Genomic DNA, 15,734 nt, shown 5'->3' with positions numbered 1-15,734 from the left:
GAACATTGCCTTTGGTGTAGGACAGGTACAACAACACCAGTTGAAAAATACAACTGCTTGGATTCTTGCATAAGCTAGTGTGAAATCACCGTAGATGCACATTGAGCCAGTCAGAATCAAGTAAGTGATTTACCTTCAAATGTTCCAATTTTAAAATAACATTTTTAGAGCTCTGGGATGCTGTTAGAGTGCAAGACACATCAGCAGATAAGAGCAGCAGAGCTTTCAGAACCCTTTTTGTCACAAGAGCATCAAGATACATTTAGTATAAATTATTGATGTTTTGTTAGTATTAGAAAGTATTTTAAGTATTTTTCTAAATATCTGAGATTTTTAGAATTTAAATTTTTTTTTTACTCATTTACACTCCTGAGGTGAAAAGAGAAAAGAAATACATGACAGACCGATTTGCAGCAAGGCTTACATGAGTGTATTAGAGAAAAGCATTACAAGAAGTAAAGAGGAAATACTATAATCAGCACCCACAAGCTTTGAATGATTTAATGTAGAAAGTGAAAATAGAAAAACAAACATTTTTTTCCCCAGCTAGTTCTCGTCCTCTCTAGGACAAAGTCCAATTTGTATCTGAACAATATTTCAATGTAGTTCAAGCGTTTATATAAAAAGGTCACAAAAAATAGATATTTTATGTTCCCTGGTGCTTTTAGAAAAAAGTTTCTCTGTCACAGAGTTTAAGGCTTAAGGCCAGCTAGAAAGTGTGGCAGCTGCTCAACAACTATTTGAGCTGAACTGTAGACAGAGGTACTCTTATACATGGAAATTCACCCCTCCCTTTTCAAACCAGAAAAACAGGCAAGATGCCAGAAGCTACAGGCTATGAGCATGTTCGTGAAGGGGGAATTCACCTGGCAAATCATGAGCTCCCTGAGGACTGCACGACCTTCCACACCCTCTCTTCCAGAATACACTTTGAAACAGCTTCTGCCTGTGTTGCAGGCTGAAAAGATTAAAAACTCTGAGCTATTCCCATGGTCCTTCCCTGGACTTTCCCCACTAATGTTATTTGAGCCTATTCTGTGTCCTGCATAATAATTCTCCATGCACATACAGAGAGGCCTATCATGTAGCTACACTACCCACAGCCTCTCTTATGATAGATTGAAAAGGTTCAGAAACCCCTGTGACAGCTTTCCAAGGTACACTGCCTTCAGTCTGTTTGGAACTGATGTAAAACCTAATCTGGATGAATTAGCTGATGAAAAAAACTGGGAAGGCTGACTTCCTGCTACCAATAATTATTTAACCACAAAGTTTAGATTAATGTTTCTATTTTATTTCTTATCTGTACTTCGTAGGCTTGGAACAGAATTGTTTCACTGCAAATGTAGTAATCTGGCTGCTGAGAACACTCCCTAAAATAATCTTACCTAGGTACAACTTGAGAGTGGGCCACAAAATGCATAGTGGAAAGGAGCAGTTTTTCTTCTTTCTGACATTACATTACAAAAGTGAAGTACACCACCATCCTCATCACCCTTAACAGTAAACCACTTCAGTGTCAACGTACCTTCAACATAGCTTCACCGGTTTCACAACACTGCTAAGTGCATGGAAATTTTGTGCTTTCCAGCCTTGCAATGATATTGATTCATATCTTTAGAATATAAATCCTGTATGTTGTAGCAGAGGGTGTGGAAGCCAGGCCACTGAAACAAAGCACTACCGAAAACTTAGTTTTTATAATTTAAAGCTTCTACAAGCCCCCATGGCATGCAAATGTGGCACTCTTCCAAACCAGGAGAAAAAATATAGATAACATTGTTTTGGCTTACTTTTTAAACAATTCTTATTATCTTGGAATTGAATACTATTTTGCTCTTCCTGTAACCTGGAACAGTTGTTTGTTTTCTAAACTGTAATTGTCAGACATGGTTAGCATGGTTTTCATGAATGCAGAGCTGTAAGAGGCAGTAGAGAAGACTTGGAGTACTTCAGAGCAGACTGGCTCTTCAGACTACACTTCTGCTTTTATGGCATGGTTGAAGCAACACGACGTAAGATGATGAACAGTGGCATCTAACAGATCTCTGGGATCATCAGGAAGTGCAACCATCAAAGAAACCCATTATGAAACATATTATTCCAGTGGTATCTTGTTCCATTACAGACCAAAAAAAGAAATCAGCATTCTTTTGAAATGTGCTGAATATGAGGAAAATGGAACATTCCTCCCCATCTGCTGGAAATACTCTAAAGTAAATAAGGATGCTAAGTACTGGGCAGAAATACTGGAAGTAATTTTTTAAAACAACAAAAAAGCAGACGCCAGTGGAGGCCCCTAGTCGTCCTCCTAGGCTTAGCACTATAGAGAAATTATGGTTTGGGAAACTAAATCTACAGATAGCTGCCAGATGGTTAATCATGGTTAGTGGAGAACACAAAGGGCTGTGCTTGATGATCAGGCTTAGCAAAATAACAGATGTCTCAAAAAAAAAATGAAAATTTTACAGATTCTGAAAGGTCTGGAGTCAGTAAATTTATACAGTCTAGTTCACAAATTCAAACCCTTCATTTAAATGCATGTCAGACCCCACTTAAATGTTGATTGTTGCCTAGGAAATATAGGCTGCTAGGAAAAGCCTTAACAAATTTGTATCTGAGGGGAACGACGCAGGGTTTGACTCTACTACTAATAGACCACAACCAACATTAGACCAAGATAACAGAACTACCGAATGTCATTCTAGTGTTATTAGCTGCTGGGCTAGGAAGCATTTCCCATACCAACATCAGACAACACGTTTGCTGTACCTACTATAGTCACCTCAGGTCTTTAGATACTTTAGAAAAGTGGGCAAGTAATATCATTGGCAAGAATTCAAAGAAGTGACCTAGGAAATATAACACATTAATAATAATTAGAGAAATATGTTTGTTTTTCACAGGAGAGTGAGTTGTATGCCCATTTTACAAAGGTAATCCAAAACTAACAGAAACCTCAGAGGTTTTAGTGCAAAAAATAGAGAAGAGTGAAGTGTTGAAATTTGGTGGGATTTTAAAGTAATTTATTGCTTAAAGCAACTTATTTTAAGCAATTTATAACATTCTTTGTTTAAGGTAAATAATAAAAGATATTTTCCCCTTTTTTTGCAGGAGCTAAAATTTATACACTACCCAAAATATGGTTGACAGAGCCACGGCGTTCTCTGTATCTCTTCAATAATCTTCCTCATTTTTACCTTGACAATTTGTGGCCCTTTTCAGACAACTTAGTTTGCTGTTATTATCCCTAGTTCTTTTTTTAGCACTAGGGTTTGACTGAAATAGGAAGTGGATTTGCTGTGTTTCCTTTCCTTTCAAGCTGTGTGTGTGTCAGTCAGACAAACAGTAAGCATCCTGTCCTTGTTTTCTTGTTTTTCCATTTCACTTCACTATTATATTGGAGCTTCACTTCATAAAGGAATTGACACTAGTGTTGTCATCAATGTTTCAAAAATCAAGATATGTTTCAAAAACCAACAGTAAGTGAAAAGATACACACTGTAAAAAATGTACTGTTAAAGGCTCAAAATGTTACCGCAACTTTTCTTTACATTTTTGGTTAGATCTCACTTACTCACCTGAGTAGTCTATTTTTGGAAAACTGAAGATGAAAATTGAACTTTTAAAAGACAATGAAAAAAATTCAATCTCAGTGAGATCAGAATTTCCTCCCACTTCTTCTTTTATACATTGAGCTTTTCCAAGAAAACTTTGGTTTCCAGTCTCCATTTGTGGAGCAACTTTCACAAAACATTATTTGGGCATTACATTTTTTGTGCACACAACAGATGTGCATGCCCTTGCAGAAAATGAATTCTGTCTGCAGAAAAATAGTTTACAAAACTAGCACAGATACATTTAACATAGATGCACTGCATTAACAGTATAAAGTCTCATATAGGATAAGAAGGTTGGTGCTGAAGTAAGGATTTCTCTTACTAGATACAGTCTTCATATATCCTAGAACACTTTTTGTCCTCAGTTAACTGGATCTTGGAATAACTTCACTTTTATATAGCAGTATTTTATAAAGTTTCTGAATAGTTCAAGATACTTTCATAATGATCCCATATGTCTGTAAGTTATTCAAAACATCTTGCCTGTTATAATTGCAAATGAGTATTTTCTTCTTATTAATTTCCAAGCAGCAACCTGTCCTAAGAGCACAGTGACAGGTTTATTTCCACTCCTTCATGAGTCTGAGTTTCATTCTCCCTGAAGTTACTTTAGAAGGGGATACCATCTTCACTTTGAGTATAACCACTAAAGTGTTTTAACTGGTGTGTTGAGTCAAGTTGTAAGTTAAAGATTAAGATAATTCTTATGAATATTCATATTCTTGAGTATTTTTCTGTAAATCATTATAAATTCATGGTAAAGATCACTTAGGTTTCATATAAACAAGAGGGGCTAGTAGGGGTCAACAGAACCCTGCATAATTTGACAACGGGAGTACAGTCCAACAGTTACTGAACTCAGCAGCAAATTCCTATTCATTTAAATGAAATCAGAATTAGGATTAATATACATTCATAGTCATTCTTAACTTTCTAATAGTGGCTGAAGATTTAATTCCTCAGAGAACATCTTTACCCTACAGGATCAATAATAAAACACTCATTAGCTTTGCTGATGTAGAATTCTATCAGTAAATTTCACTTCACAGTTCAGGAACCAAATCAGCTAGCCCTTAATTATGATGAAAATCAAGCTGTGATTCTTCAATATACTCATACTGTCACGATGACTTCATGTTACTACATATAAGAACACTGAAATGTATTTGTCATGTTGACTCTGACTAGTTTTGTGGAAAAAAAACCAAAACAGTTGTAAGGTCATTACCAAAAGAACTTTTTCATCTAACAGCCAGTGTCCATGATATGAAAACCCTAAATCATGACCTGAAAAGCTTCTACTTACTTTTTTTTTTTTTTTTTGCACTAACTGGTGGAGTATTATGTTAGGTTACATTCCTTTTCTCACGAAATATGTAATTGATTAATGAGCAGACAAGAAGTTGTTTCTTGAGCTGGCTGGAAAAGTACCTTCTTACAGCATAGCACAAATTCACAAATGATATAAAAAAAAGTATGTCAGTTACCACTTTAGAGCTATCAAGCTTCCAGTGTGTGAGCCAGTAAGCCTAATCTTGATCTGGATCCAGTTTTGGATAATTAACTTCTTCCTGCCAGCAAAATCCCCCTACAGAATCAGCTGGAAATAATTTAAGGCTTCACATTATTAAACAATTGTTACATTCACCCCAGACACGGCTGAATTCAATCATCTGTAAAAGGGACTTCTTACACACAGAAATGAGACTGAACTTTCTGTCTTCAACCCAGACCTTTTTTTTTAAAAAAAAAGGCTGTGGACAAAGAATTACTGCTTATAGAGAAAAGAACTGTGTGAACACTGAGAATAGTTTCCTCTCATCCCTCAGATACAAGGGTCAGCAACTTGTCATGGATTATATGTCAGACTGTATTTTTCTTTTCTAAGTCAGTGGTTGAATTTGCTGGAAGAAACTCAGCAGGAGCCAGGAACTGCTGCTTCCCAAGGGGCAAGGTCCCATCACCATACATTCAATAGCTCATCTGTATGTTTCTGGCCGCCAGCAAGGCCTAACTCAGGCAGTGAGGGCAGTAGCTTGTTAATCACATCTGCCTTTTCTTCCCTGCCTGTATCTGCTCCTAGTACTTCTGTCTGTGGCAAGGGTTCCCATAGATCACAGGCTGGTATCCCAGCCCACCTTACCAAATTTGCCTCCTGACACTGAGACGTGCCCTGGACAACACTAAATAAAAACAGTCAGGAGAAGGAAATGTAGTGGAGCAAGCAAGGAAAAAATAATTTTTAAAAAAAGCTCTGAAGGAATACAAGGCAGGAAAAGGAGACCCTGACACCTAAAACACTGCAGGAGAGCAGAGAGACAGCAACTACCAAGTCATTCCTGAAAACACTAAATGTTCTAAGAAACCTTGAACTACAAATAACCTGCAAAGCAACTTTAGACCATAACTTAGACAACATTTGAGGAGCTGTCCCAGGGGTGGGAGTGGTACATGAAGGCACTATAGGCCATCTTTTTTCAAAATGAGACTTGTAATACATCTTTACACTAAACATGCAATCGCTCCAAAGTAGATGTGTGCTTACTGTGAATGTATTGCTGTATTTCCAAGCATTAATGGTCATCTGAGTCTCTATAAAGTATGCATATTCTCAGTGATGCACAATTAAACTTGTAATAAGGTATGCATGCAAAAATGTAACATTAAAAAAAATCTAGAAAGACATGTTGAATACATTCCAGTAAACCTATAAATAGTATGCATTGGACTAATGGACTGATCTTCAATGATAAGCTAATGATTACCATAGAATTGTAAAATAATTTAGGAAATCATTTAGAAAGAAAGCTCCAAAAGCACTATGGTCCAACCCTCCTCTCAAAGCTTGTATTAGCCACCATCAGCTTATGGGAGAAGAGTGCACTCAACACATCCAAAAATGAGATTATCCAACTTCACGCTAATGTTTTTCAAACATTTAGTTTAAACGAACCTGCGTATACTATTGCCATTACATGTTGACATGCATATAATACAGCATATGAAGCTGACAACAGGATCTACAGGAGAATGTCAACGTAATCTGAGAAATTTTCATCAAATCCAATGTATTAAAAGTAATTTGTTAATGGCTCCTTTTGATTCAGGCTTATCAGGCAATTAATCAAGCAACATAAGAATTTATAAGCATTTCTGAAATACATTTATTCACATTGCTAAGGACTGCATGTAAAATACCAGGATAGTGAAAATGTTAATGCCTCTTGTTCAACACTAACATTGGTGAATGAATTAATCTTTTAGTTGGTATTATCACAGTCAGTCATATAATAAAATTCAAGTAATATTTTATGAACTAGAACTTTGGAGCAAATACTAGCCAGCAGTTTCATAAAGGACCTATTCATAAAGGGCACAAAAATATGAACAGGAGCAGCCTATGTGTTTCAGGATATATTGATATTGACATGATATTGACATGACTTGAACTCAATCTTGAGTACATACCTATCTGCAAGAAAATTCTCACACTGCTTAATTAACTATAGACAAAATATATTTAAGTCAACCTTTACAGGCTGAATGACAAGTGGGCCCAGTTACAGAAGAAAGGAAGGGCAAAAGAAAAGAGGCAGGAAAGTGACAAAGAAAGGAGTAGACAACGCTAATGTAAAGAATGAAGGACCATTAGCCTAGGATTACGATAACAACTTGGTTTGTATGTTACACCTCTTAACACCAATGTTTTTCTGCCATTTTCTTTAATCTTTTAGCATCCCTGATTCTGGGAGAAGGTCTGCATTTTTCCAAATGTTTATATACCAGCAAGACAGAGGTTCTAGTCCAGTCTGGGAAATTTGAGTGCTGCAACAAAACCAAAAAGAAATCACAAAAACTACAAAATTGTGTTCTTGGAAGTTAAAGCTTGATTACAAATATTCATACCAGAATTTCAAGTAACAATGACAATTTCTAAATTGGGGCCTTGGCTCTAGAAAGAATGCTTCACAGCTCATTGTAGGAGATGCTTTCAGGCTATGATTCATATCGCTCTGGTTTAACTATTAAAGCAAGCTTTTACTGCTGTTGGCACTAGAGAGGAGTTTCAGTACTGAGAAACTGGGCTTGATTTTGCTATGCTTTATGCACAACCACCATCATTTTTGTTTGCTAAATTCTGACTGCAAAGCACTTGTTACTGCAGGTGGTGAGACAAGAGGAAAGGGAACTCTGTAATTTCAGATTTTTGGCAGAATGTGGTTTGTTCTACAGCTGAGTGATAGTATAAATATGGCACACAAATACTCTTATCACATTAACCTTGTCCTTAAGATGACCGCTAGAAGGAATTATTTTGACGGACTGATTCTGGACAAGTTGTAAATATAATGGCTGTATTTAAGGTAATGCTAAAGGGAGCAGAGAAAAGAGGAAAACATATGAAAGTAAGACTGGCAACGGAAGAAGAGAAAAAGACCACAAGGAGGTAAAGGAAGACCTCTTAATAAATGGTAAAGTATAATGATAAAGTAGAGGAAGGAGAATATAGATCAGTGAGACCAGAAATGTAGAATGCAAAGTAGAACCTCAAAGGTAGTGAAGCATATGGAGCAAAGATATTTTATCTGTATCTCTGTACCATATATAAAGTTGCAATATGAATTAGCTAATACAACTCATTATTGTTTCTTTTATTTTCCAGTGAATGCATAAGCTTCCTAGGTACCTAAACATACTGTTCACTCCAGATATAAATTACTTAAGACCTGTAGCTGATGGAAGCTATACCACAGTCTAGTATGTCTTAGGAATGGGAAATTATTACCAAAAGCCTATATTCTCCTTTTTTCTCTCTCATTCTGTTGCTTACTTCATTATATATACAACCCCTTTGTGCTACAAATGTACAAATTCCTATATTCTTTCTTGTATTTCTTAGTTACACATTCACACACAAATATACCTGGCATGCTGAATTTTGTTACTGGTTTTTCAATTGTTCCTATTCTCAAGTCTTCATTCCTTCATCATATGAAGTTGTTACTCTTTCTCACAAATGCACTCACTTTTGGTGACATTACTGTATCAGTACAATACTCAGAACTGAATATATTTTTCTACACATAGCCTTAAGTGCTTTGAATAGCATCAGTCAATTTAACTATAAGGCAGCAGTGAATGAGGGGTTCTCTAATACAGAACTTGGCTTCAGTTTTACTGATGAGAATGTACATCCTCATGAGTCCCACAACCTTTACTTGTAGCAACGGGCTCCAGCCTTTTGTGTTTTGTAACAGCTCAAGCAGAAAACTTCCAAGCACAAAGCTGTCAGGATCTTTTTTAAAATGTGCTACTTTAAGGCAATTAACTATATATCATTGCTGATAGCTCTTCCTGAAAATCAAGTGGTATCTCACTGTATTGATTTCTGTCTGACAGTAGGTATAGCGTGGAAAAATACAAGAAGGATTTGTTAGTAGCTTGCCTGTAGCAGATTTCTTCTCTGTAAGCTCCATATACACCGTTTCTTCATAAGTCTCTATCATCCTACACTGAGAAGTCAGAAGCTGTAATATCAGAAAACCAATGTTTTCAACCATAACCAGAGCTTAATTCATACACAGCATGCTACAACAGAATAGGTCTTCAGAAGCTGGGTGACACCCTGATGTGTGAATTCACAGGAAGCAAATTTACGGTTGTTAAAGAAAGTCAGGCTGAACCATCTTCTACTGCATACAGGTACTTATACCACAACCACCCTGCTGAGTACTTTCCAGTATTAGACAGCATGACTAGCACTTATGAAACACAGCAACTTAAAGCACTGTTGTTGTTTGCTATTATAGCTTCTCTTTGTGCACAGGAACGTGTTAGCTGGTACCTCCCTATTTAAGTTATGGTAATTTTTTTAATGTTGTTGTTTTGTGACCTGGCTTTCCTATACAAATTAAGAAGTACACCTTGCACTTAGAGGAAGGATGAAGAGGTCAGCAATCGATAGCTCTTCACGTTTAAAGTCATTCCACTAAGACCAGCCCTCATACATAAAAGTTTTAGCCTTAGTGTGGAGAGCTCCACTGTGCAATGGAGCAACCACAGTGTGGTGTCTGGAGCCAGGCACACCCTGTGCTGTCCCTGCTATGCTCTGCAGTTGAGGACCAAGAACATGAGCTCCATTTGAAATTCTGTGCCTTGTAAGCCAATTATCATTCAATCTGAAGAGGCATGTCATCTGATTTTGTTCTGCACTAACTGGAACATTGTTACAGCCTGTCCAAAACACAAAGAAGACCTGAATAACCGTGGCCAGTCACGATTTGTCTAACTAGGACCGTTCCCTTGAGCACTGGAAAGGACAGGAAGTGCCACTTAGATGTATTTTTGTAGAGGTCGACATCAAAAAGGAATCCACAATTACATCTATGTAACCCAGATTGGCTGTGAATATACACCTTATAACAAAGGAGACTGAACCACAGCTTTGAGTTTTCAGAATGCCTTTTTCTGTTGCTAGTATCACTTCTGTCAGCCCATATTCAGGTTCTGACTGACATTTTCTGGCGTATCTGTGACTGGCCATACTGCTCTTTAAAGTCTTTGTGGCCAAGTAGGAAAGACAATCCCACTCATTCTGAGGGCATCTTCCTCTCTTTTTTAACCGTCTTCAGATAATCTCACTTGGGTCTTCTTGTCCACTCTCCAAGAGTTCTGCCTTAAGCGTTTGTCCAAGGACATGTCTACACTTCAGGCTGTGTATGCAGAATCACTCCAAAGGCTTTTTACCTCTAGAAATTGCCAAAAGCATACTAAACTCATGGGCAGCTCGTGCATGAGGCGTAAGTGACTGCAGCATGCTGTAACAACATCAGCTCATCTTAGCTACCAGTCTGAATCAGCACTTCCTTGCAGTGAACTGCAATTTCACTGTATTACTCATTCTAACTTAAGCAATTTCTATGTTTGATTAATCTCATCCTTTTTGGTATTTTTACTTTATCTTCACTGATATTTTGTATTTGCTCTCTTTGATTTGGAAGCCTCTTCATTTTTCTGGTCTCACTTTTGGCCTTGTTACTCCAGTGAATGTCAGACCCCTTTTTTTCTGATTGTCCTGCCCACTGCTTCTGGGAAAAAAACACCACCTAGCAACATGTTCGATCAGTTCGATCAGCCTAGGTCTTAAATGACATTAGCTGTATGATTCCCACCCCAGAAGAACAAGCAGATCTCTAGGTTCTGTACCACTCTGTCAGATGTGCCTTATTTTTCAGTGGGCTATAACCAACCTTCTTTCTATTCCACATGCCCTGCTGCAGCTTCATGGTACTGCTATTCTTCTTCCTGAGCATCACAACAAAAGAATTGGGACAAGTCTTCAACAACCCAAAGCTTCCCTGTCAAGCTTATCACACATGGAGGAGTAAACTATCCCCATTTCTAATTTCTTCTGATGATCACAAGATTTTCCTGAACTGCTGAAGCCCAATTACAGCTCTACAGACCCTGACTGAATTTTGCAAGACCTTGTCCCAAGTCTCAGATTTTAGCAACCTACCGGGCATAGCAGTACTAAAGACTGAGGACAGCCCTATTGCCATATGCATCGTTCATTGCTTGGTGTAACAAGTGCCATGAAGTGTCAAGTGGCCTTGCTTTTGCCTAGGTTGTACATATAGGGTTGGTTGCAATAGTGGCTGCTTGGCTCAGTGAACTTTCACCCCTTTGTCACAAGGATCACAAACACCTACTTACTCTAGGGAGAAAGCAATATACTCCAATATTCCTCAAAAGGACGTAATGAATTACCAAGCCTGGATTTTGCTGCCACTGAGCAGTTATAAAGCTGGGAAATCTAACTAAATTGTTTCCAAGTTACATCATGTATTTGTTTCTTTGCTGCTGCCTCCCAGCCTGCCTCCTCCCTTCTTCTTTCAGGGGACTTTACCATTACTTCATGACCTACAAGACTATGGCTTCAACACAAAAGTCTGCTACTGTTCTGGCCACCCAGGCCAAAGGACCAGTCCTCTCCACTCTTAGGGAAAAAAATAAATTGATTCTTCTTACTGTTAAAGAATGTCAGAAGATGGACATCCTTCCTGAGTGTAAAGACACTGAACACCCATAGTTGTAAGTTCAATTTCAGAACAGTGATACAAGCTGAGATAACATCATCACTTCAGCAAGAGTTTTGGTTACATCACTGAACCTCCCAGATGAACAGTTCGATATAGTGATTCAGCCATCTCACAGGAAATGTTTTTAACTTGCATGAGTCAGAACATTGCCATTAAAGGGTCTTGCTGTTCAGCTTCTCCATGACTTTGAAAACCTTTCTCAAAATCACTGTTCTGACAGCAACCCATCTCCAACAAAACGACATGTATCCAGGACTGAGGAATCTTTTCACATCCCTGATGTATCTGTGGGATGCTTCATGACCTTATACCAAGATAACAATACTTTCCATAAAGATGTTTTCCTCTCTGTGGCACGTCTATTGTAGCATTCAGTAATTTTGCATTGACTGCAAACTTTGTCACAACTTGTTACAAAACTGCTGAAATGATCCATTAAGTTTGTTCCTAGGAAATCTCTGACAGCACCTCTAAAAGTATCTCTGCTCCCACAGTCAAGCAGTCACCCAGAAACCTCTGCCAATCACTGAATGTTTTCCAGCTGTTACTGCCCATATTCCCAGGCTATCCCCTTCTTCCAGCAGTTGAAAAAACAGAGGGTGTGAAGGCATGCTCCACCTACTTACACCCTAGCTGTGGATCATGGGAGTTTGGAAATGTCCTATATAGCACTGATGTGAGCACTGTGTTAGGACACAAATTGCAGTGCAAATGAGCAGATAGATAATTCATCTCAAAGACTCTCCAATTCCTGACAATTAACTTAATTTTATTTTTGCCTCATATTTAGTGAATTCAATAGATTAACTTATTTCATATAATGCGTAATTCAATGTTTATATTACCTATATATCAGTACTATACTGCATATACAGTACAGTATAGAGCAGTACAATGTGCATCAGTTGGCAGGAATATAATGCAATAAATCAAACTAAAGAGTCTTTCAGGAAATTGTCCATGTGCAGAAAAGGCACTTCACAATGTGCTTGAAGCGCTTAATTGTTTTATTTACCTGGATTCCAAATGTCCTGATTCTATCAAATTGCAGTCATAATGTTATTAACTTGTTTTTAGCTGCTTGCACCAGAAAATCTCTAATGATATATAAGAACAGTCAGATTTTTTGTGTGATATTGAAAGTACAGTCTGTGTATTTTAAAAGGCCACAGTCCAGACAATTTATTTTATACTCCAGGCTACAAGACCCTGTGCCAGAATGTAAGCATTTACAGCTCCCATGGACCATGTTGTTTATGCCAGCAGAGGTTTTGGCCCAGTGTTTCTAACCACAGTTGAGTTTCACCTTCACCAACAATACTCAAAACGAAGCATTTATTACTAGAGAAGATGTTGACACAGAACTAGAAATCACTGCAACATGAACAATCCTCCTGTCAGATTAAAACCCTAGGTTTCATAATAAAAACAAAACTCAACCCATTGAGTGATGTAGCATAATTGCCAAAAATATTGTCATGCCTGTGAAAGAAGGAAAAGAATAATACAAATCACATTTGGGGTAGATGGTGATCATTTAATAAAAATATATCTTACCACATTTAATTCCACTTACTTCCATTTGCAACGTGGATGTCAAATTATTCCCTCTGAGTAGCATAAGGCAAGCCAAACAGCAGCCCTGACTAAGAATTACTGAACTAACAAGATCAACAAGATCAACAAAGTGATCAACAGAGGCTATTAGAACTGTCTTCAGGTCACCCACAAAGAGTGGCTAACACACCATCCATGTCACTGCTGCCAGTTATGGTTGGTGGAAAATACAGGACTGTCTTGTGCCTGCTGACTGGTACCATAGAGAAATGGGACTCAGTCTGTCCATAAGGCTTTTTCTTTATACTTTTGAGATATCTTTCCATGCATCTAGAGTTTGTCAAATGTTCTGAAGGGGAGAGAAGGTATATAGGCAAGCATGCTATCATCACTTTCCAAACCTGCAGAAAATCTTTGGGAAAACAAATCATTTTAGAAGAGCTCAAACAATACCGAATACATCAATATCAATGATATTTTGTGTCAATACAGGAAAATTAAGTATAATTGCAAACAAATTGTTTTGTTCTGTGCAACTTCAGCTATGTGGAAATAGTTTTACATTATATCTATAAATAGCCTGTGAAATACAAGAGCTTTGCTTATTTGAAGAGTTACAATACATGTCATACGTAAGTGAGGCCTGAGACAGGATTGGTTTTGAAAGGGGGGGTGTTGTTCTACAAGTTCTGGCAATAAACCAGGAATAGCTTCAGGCTATCGGATTTCGGAATGAGAATGTCACAAGACGCTTTCTGTTGGCTGGGGGGAGGGGGGAGAGTTGAGCCTCTAGTCCTGGAATGTCTATTTAGCAGCAGAACTTTAAAGATCTTACAGGACACAGAAGATAAGCTAAAACAGGTCGGGGGGGGGGAGGGGGAGGAAAACCACATTATTTTTGCAGTCCCTCTAGTTGGAGCCTGTTTCCACTTAACCTGTTGCCAGACCCCGATTTTTTTGAGGATACTGAAGTAGGGGTATCTGCACAGACTGAAAATCTACCAATTACATGATTCTCAAACAGTAATCCTACATCAAGATAAGCACAAACACACCAACCATAATCTGAAGAGAAGGCAAAAGTGTCAAACTGTAATGCTTAAGTACTTTTTTCATAATGAAAAAACTGTGAAACTTATACCCCAGATGTCAGTTGTCCTGATACATTAAGAAGGGTTTGAATATTAAAAACTCGTTGAAGATGGAAAGGACCAGGTCCATCAAGTGTAGAGATCACCAGTGGGAGAAACAGCAACACTACAAGTATCTAAGGTTGCTAGAAGGAGCATCAGCTCTGAGTAGGGACATGAAGTAATAAATTTCATCTGCAGGTTACATAAATAGTTATCAGAAACTATTTAAGTATAGTCAGTTTTGTCTTGAGGAAAGCAGAGGAACTTAAATGACCTCTGAAGTGCCCACGCGCTTTACTCTTGTTATGTATAAAATACACAACAGAGTTAGTAACAATATTTTTGTTGGCGATATTAAGCCATCTCAGAAAGTACACCAAACATAATCAGAGACTGGTGCTAAACACGTGAGAAATAGGTTATGTTCCACTGTCTTTTCCAAAGTTCTGAATCTTTTCTCATTAGCAGCTCATGCCAGGCAGTGTTTGAAACAAGATACTGGAGTAGAAGCCCTATTTGTCTAGACAATCTGCCTATTCCCCTAAAGATGTGACTAAAAATATAATGTATCTCATATCCCACTCAAGCCCAAAGATAATGTAAGCAGCAAATGGGCAAAGGCTTAAAACTCACAGCAAGAAGCAACTTTGGCACGCATCAGTGATGTCTGGTACTTTCCTGACTAGAAACAGCCTACTTTTGACACTCTTAGCACAGTATAAATTTGTGGATGTGGCACTGAAATGTGTTCCTTCTCACTCAGGAACGGGAAAAAATATGGAATTGAAGAGGTCATCTTAGAGCATATGACAGTTTCATTTACAAAAGTAATTTTTCAGGGTTACTGAATGAACGAACATACAAGGATAACCGTCAAAGGAACCCAGACCCTTCCCTAGCTCCTGATCACATGAACGATCTATATTAAGGACCATGTCCTAGCAACCCAGCCTTCCACAAACACCTTTTCTAGGTACTGCTCTCGATAACAGCGTTTTGCCAGCAACACTGCTGTTAATAAATTCCCCAGCCGCCCGTGCTCCCAGGGGAGCCTTGCAATCAGGCCTGCCCGGGAGGACTCCACCACCGCGCCGGTAGAGCAGGCCCGGCCGGCTAAGGGCCGGGAGAATCTTCCAGAGGCCTCGCCGGCGGCGGCTCGGGCAGGGGCTGGCTCGCCTCAGCTCGGGGTCCCGCGGCTGCCGCCGACCCGCAGGTAAGAGCCGCGGGGGGAGCAACAGACCGCGCTCCCGCACCGCGCCCAGGGAAGCGGGGACTCTCCAACCCCTAGTCTGTTCGCACGCAGCCTGAAGCACACCTTGAGG

The sequence above is a fragment of the Strix aluco genome, chromosome Z, assembly GCF_031877795.1.
Source record: "Strix aluco isolate bStrAlu1 chromosome Z, bStrAlu1.hap1, whole genome shotgun sequence".
NCBI classification, from domain to species: domain Eukaryota; kingdom Metazoa; phylum Chordata; class Aves; order Strigiformes; family Strigidae; genus Strix; species Strix aluco.
This window is presented reverse-complemented; position numbering follows the sequence as displayed.